Genomic DNA, 6,813 nt, shown 5'->3' with positions numbered 1-6,813 from the left:
ATATATATATACATGCCTGCGAGCAGGCATACATAATTACATACATATGTACATACGTGTATGTATGTATGTATAATAATAATAATAATAATAATAATAATAATAATAATAATAATAATAATAATAATAATAATAACAAAAATAATAATAACAATGATAATATTAAATTGATAAATGGAGTGAGAATATTGATTTCTTGTGGAAGGTGTCTTCCACCACCAAACATGGAGATCACAGTTTTTTTATATTCCTCCTAAACCATGGTTCATACTTAATGTTCAGCCCTGTTCTGTCTCCGTGTCGCAGTAAGAATCTCCAAGAAACAGAATCAGATTTGCCATTTTCTTTTTCATTCTGTTAGTTCATCAAGTATTTTGTTTAAATTTTGTTCGGAAGACGATCAAGTGGGTGGTGGGTGTGCGAAAATGTGAGGTGGTGGGCGTGGGGGCGGGTGGGTTAATCCGGTAATAACAAGCACTATTAAATTGATTGGAAAAGCGTTTTACTAATCTGTTTAAAAGTCAATTATGGAATTTTACCCCTGGATTACGTTAGCAAATCATCGAAGCAAGAAATTGGACGATTCCTCTTCATGAAACGGAGAGAAATTGCATAAAAAAAAAAAACAGGAATAAAAAATATTAAAAATAAAAAATACAAATAAAAAATAACAGAAAATTACTAAAAGAGAAAAAAAATCAGTGTGGAAAACTAACTTGAAGAAGTTTGTTAAATATTTGTAAAAAATGTCCGTCTTTATATATTTGCAGTTAATTTCCAGTTGACTAGAATCGTGTAGTCGTATTGATGTGTTGAGGCAAATATCTAAAGATTTGGTTAAGGCTCAACGAGCGTTATGCGGAAGACGGTAATGGTTTAATTATAATAGAATTTTGTTTTACACAAGGGACTCCTTCCAGTATCTAAATGTAATTCCATGAAGGCCAACTGGTTAGGTTACGAAGATTAATAATAAGGATAATAATAATAATAATAATAATAATAATAATAATAATAATAATAATAATAATAATAATAATAATAATAATAATAATAATAATAATAATAATAATAATAATAATAATAATAATAATAATAATAATAATAATAATAATAATAATAATAATAATAATAATAATAATAATAATAATAATAATAATAATAATAATATTAATAATAATAATACAAAAAAAGGAAGTGTCGGTAACATTAAGAATAAACATTGTTATTTATTGGCAAACGTTATTAAAAACATAATTTATTGGCGAACTGGCTTAGAATGACAGATAGTCGTTGGAAAGGAATGCTCAAGAATTAATATATAAAAGGATAAAAAGATATTTAGTTAGATAAACAGAGAGAGAGAGAGAGAGAGAGAGAGAGAGAGAGAGAGAGAGAGAGAGAGAGAGAGGGAGAGAGAGAGAGAGGAAGACTGGGTGGGAGGGAAAGGAAAGACATGGAGAGAGGTGGAGAGACAGAGGAAGAGAAAGATAGAGAGAAGAGAAAGTGGAAGAGAGAGAAAGAAGGAGGTTAAATAGGTAAAGAGATAAAGTAAATGGAAAGGTTAATAGATAGACAATGATATGCGGGAAGATAGATGTTTTCCAGTGACTTGGAACTTAAAGCTCAGTTTTACGAGATAACAAATAACAAATAAAGTGAAAATAAAATAAAATGCAGAAATGAAATACTGCAAAAGTAATTTATGCAATTCTTTAATGGCGATTTCTATTTCTTTTTAAAGAAGATTTTCAAGGGAGGAAACTCCACAAACATTTTCGCTGGTCTTCTTTACAGGGAGCCTGTTTAAACCTGATTATTTATTTGAGGTAAAAAAAAGAGAAGGTTTTCTACTTGTATTGCTCGTAGGATCATTTAGATTAGTAGCCATCTTGAAATTCTGAAGGGCAGTGGTATTAACGAAAAGATGTTCAAGAATGTTTTATTTCTGGAAAGAAATGGTCTATCAAAATCAATGCCTACCCACAAGAAACTACCAGGCCAACATTTTACAGAACGGCAGTAGCCCAACATGTGTATGTGAACAACAAAATGAAACCATTGATAATATTGTCTCCATGTGCAGTCTTCTTGCACCTACAGAGTATCTCAACAGGCATGATAGAGCAGCACAGTATATTCACTGGGTAATTTGCAAAACATTGGACCTGCCCCATGATAAAATTGGTGGGAACACAAACTACCTCCAGTGCTTGAAAATGATCACCTCTCACTCCTCCGGAACTTCACCATTGAAACTGAGAGAAAGACAGATACGAATAGGCCAGACATTATATTGAAAGACTTCAGACAAAAATCATGCCTCCTCATTGATATGACTGTCTCAGTCGACATAAATGTATCTGTCAAGGCTAACCAAAAACTGAGAAAGTATAAAGATCTTGAAATAGAAATTGGCAAAATGTGCAACCTGAAGACTAAAACAATACCTGTTGTCATAGGTGCCCTAGGAATGATAGCAAAAGGGGCTGATTGCTACCTAGCTCAGATACCAGGAAACCTCAAAATGACAGAAATTCAAAAGATAGTGCTCATGGGAACTGCCCATATCCTACGCAAAATACTTTCTGTGTAATCTCAAATTTTAAAACAAACACATAATTTTCTTATGCTTTCTTAAACATTCTCTAGAACAATACTTTGTGCAAAACCAAATATATGACACCCTAGCTTTAACACCAAAATGGACTTCTAACTTTTTGTCTCTTGAGGTCTGTCTTCCTCTTCTCTATCATATGACTCTCTAAATGAACAATGAGGTGTGCTTGTTTTAATGGCCTACCAATGTATACAGTACGTTTCTCTACCCTAGGTGTCACGAAGACACTCGGCAAGAAATGGAAACGGAATTGACAAAAGATGCAAATGAAAAAAATAGTATTATTTTTAATAATAATAATAGTAATAATAATGATGATAATAATAATAAACTAGTGACCCTGTTGCTTTTGTTATTTAACCCTTAGTCAACTCTGATTCAGTATGTTCTATCATTAAAGAAGTTCCAGCGATGACCATCCTCTCCTTTTGTTTAACAATGTCTCCATTACTTTTCTATTTGAAAGTCAGCAGGATGTGATCTGAAAACTCTTTTGCCCTTCTTTGCATCAGTAAGCGACTGTGTAGAGAAATTTTATGTTGGTTACAAATTGGCAAATATGTGTGGTGAGAATGATGAGGATGGTGGTGTTGGTGAAGCTGATGGTGGTGTTGGTGAAGCCGAGGGTGTGTGTGTGTTGGTGGTAGTGTTTGTATTCGTGGTGGTGCTGATGGCATTGACGGTGGTTTGGTGGTTGTGGCGCTGGCTTGTTTGTGGTTGCGCTGGTATTATTTTCCCAATATCTCTGTGATTTTAACATCATCGCTGCATGTCAAGTTTTCCAATAAAAGTAGAAGAAAAAATACTAAAAAATAATAAAAAGTGTACACGAAAAAGGAAAGAAAAGAAAGACAAAGAAATCTCTGAGAGATGTTGCAAGTTCCAGTGTGAAGAATAGAAATAAATATTCTGGTAACAAGAATTATTTCGACAACAACAGTAATTCTTTAATGAGGATCAGAGTTCTGTTGTGACCATTCCACCGTAAAATCGAAAAACTGCGATAGAAATGTAGCCATAGAAAAAAGAAAAAGAAAAAAAAACAAAGGAAAAGCGAAACAAAGATGGTTTTAGAACAAAACGTATAAAAAATTATTAAAAACATTTGGAAAAAAAATAGGATTTTTGAATGTTGTCTCTAGATTAAAGCGAGTGTGTGTGTGTGTACGTGTGTGCATATATGTGTCAGTGTATGTGTACGTGTGTGCATATATGTGTCAGTGTGTGTGTGAGAAGTTTAGAAGAAAAGATAAACGATGAAAGAATTGGCATCCCTTGAGAAATGTTGAGGTGTTTTTAAGTTTAAAAAATTTTCATTAGAAAATATTTTTGGACAAAACAAAGAATTGTTAAAAATTAGAAAAATGTGACGGCAAAATGAAGATATTATTATTAATATTAATTATTATTATTATTATTATTATTATTATTGTTATTATTATTATTGTTATTATTATTATTGTTATTATTATTATTATTATTATTATTATTATTATTATTATTATTATTATTATTATTATTATTATTATTATTATTATTATTATCTCCATCGTCATCATCGTCGTCGTTGTCATCCTTATCATCATTATTGACTCGTAGTGTGAAGATGTCTTTTTGATTTTCTCTTCAAAACATGTTTCACTTGAAGATCACCAAATAAAAATTTCTGTGAAAAGCTCAAGAAAAGAGTCATAAGTGTCCAAGGAGGGTTTGCCCTCCTTACACCCGAGCGTAGGCAACATTTTCACATCTAAAATGGCGACCACACAAGATTATGCTACGTAACAATAATACGATGGGTGAAAAAACAACACAAAACCAACACACAATTGAATGCAAAAGGGAAGAAGAAAATGAACAATACGAATAATTAATAGAAGAAAATGTTTCAAATACTCACAAAAGTAATTTGGTAGACAACAATAGTAACAGCAGCAGTAGCAGCAACAACAAAACAGTGACGATCTTACATAATTCCAAATCCTGCGACTCGTTCGAATAACCGTTGTGTGAAGACAAAGATTTCTTCAACTCTAAACGAAGAAAGAATCTTTGGTTCTATCACAACTTGCAAGGAAAACAAAATGGAGATAGGAGAACTTTGTGAAGCCTAACGGTATTTCTTTGACACAGGGGGAGATAACTGAAAAGAGGACGAAGAGAAAAAATGTTATCTCTGTCTACGAGAATTAAGAAGCGGATTAAATTTTCCCTAATGTCTAGTAGTACATCAATTGACTAGGACATACTGGGAGGAATTATGGCACCAACTGAAGGAAGCAAAAGCTATGGCACCAATTGCTATGGCACCAATTACAAGTGCTTGTAATGCCGGTAGAAATTGGGTACAGCTCGCATTCTAAGGAGAGTATTGTCTCTTTGAATCACAAGAGAAGGCATTACTTGAAACCTTTGGTGATTTGTTATTGTCTGCTTTCAGGTAAAGGACAACGAGAATAAAGTTAATAATAATAATAATAATAATAATAATAATAATAATAATAATAATAATAATAATAATAATAATAATGATAATGATAATAATAATAATGATAATAATAATAATAATAATAATAATAATGATAATAATAATAATAATAACTTTTTCTTTTCCACAGGGAATCACATGCGGGGGTCATTACAAGGACAGTTCACAATTTCTGTGAGAATTTACATAAAAGATGAAGATAAAGAAAAAAGGATGAAACGAGATGAAAGTATAGAGAATATGTAAGGGATGTGAAGGCATGAATGATAGGGGATATCCCCCAACTAGGGCCATTCAAGGAACCTCAGGACCCCACTGACGACCAAAATCACTAGTCATCGTCCAAGCGTAATCGATAACACTAGTCACTTTCTTTCTTTCTTTCTTTCTTTCTTTCTTTCTTTCTTTCTTTCTTTCTTACACACACGCACACTCTCTCTGTGTATCCATTATTCTCTCCATTTCTCTCCCCGTCTGCGTTCATCCAGCCTTGTCACGAAGTCTCCCGCAAACAAAATCGCTGCCGCTGGCTCAGACCGTCACCGTTCTCATCAAAGTCCATATTTCTACCCATTCAGGCAGGTAACTCATGGTCGACTCAGTTAAGTAGTTTTATTTTCGAGATCAAATTGCGAATAATCGATATATGAAAGTCATTTCTAAGAATAGATAAATAAATAAAACGAAAAACTAGTGTTAAGTTTTGTTCCTGTCCAAATCATTTTATCGCGATGAGGTTTGACAGTTAATTGACATGACGGGCGAAATGTCAGCACGGTAACGTCATTGTTCGCATCGATGATACATTGATGCGCCTCTTGAAATCGATGGAATATAAAGAGAATAAAGAGAATTCGTCTGTAATAAAGCAAGATTTAAATTCGATCTCGGTGAATTATTTGTCGTAATAGCTAATATGGAAATGCCAATGGACATTACATCGAGATGGTGAGCGGCGATTCTAAATCTGCAAACATATAAACATATACGTACACATTTTGTGTGTGTGCATTTAAGTATGTATTTATGCATACATTTGTGCTTATGCATGTACACATACGTATGTATGTGTATACATATAAGTATACACACACACGCACACACATATGTATATACATATACATGGGTGGATGGATGCACACGCACAATTAGCACAATTGCATATACATACGCACATAAGCACAATACATAATTATTGGTTTGGAAATGCATTGTGTTCCCTTCTTTGATTGAGTCACATCTCGTAAGTACACAACAGATCTTTCTCCTTCACCGTAAGTTTGCCTGTTTCTCTCTCTCTCCCTCTGTATGTGTATACACACAAGCACACATACACACACACACATTTACATATACATATACATATACATGATAGATAGACAGATAGATAAAACGATAGAGAACGAGATAAATAGATATATAGATAGAGGGGGAGAGAGAGAGTGTGTGTGTGTGAGAGAGGGAGAGAGTGAGGGAGATAGATAGCTACGTAGAGAGAGAGAGAGAGAGAGAGAGAGAGAGAAATAAAAGGTGCGAAGCAGAGAAAAGGTGGGGAAACAAAAATGATCATTTACTCCGAGGATAGTGGAACGTGCTCTCTAAATATAATTACACACATACACACACACACATCGATATATAGTGTCATATAAACGTAAATGAGTATGTACGTGTGTGCATATATATATATATATATATATATATA

The sequence above is a fragment of the Octopus bimaculoides genome, chromosome 12 (assembly GCF_001194135.2).
Source record: "Octopus bimaculoides isolate UCB-OBI-ISO-001 chromosome 12, ASM119413v2, whole genome shotgun sequence".
Classification (NCBI taxonomy): domain Eukaryota; kingdom Metazoa; phylum Mollusca; class Cephalopoda; order Octopoda; family Octopodidae; genus Octopus; species Octopus bimaculoides.
The sequence above is the reverse complement of the archived record's forward strand: the minus strand, read 5'-3'. Positions refer to the sequence as shown.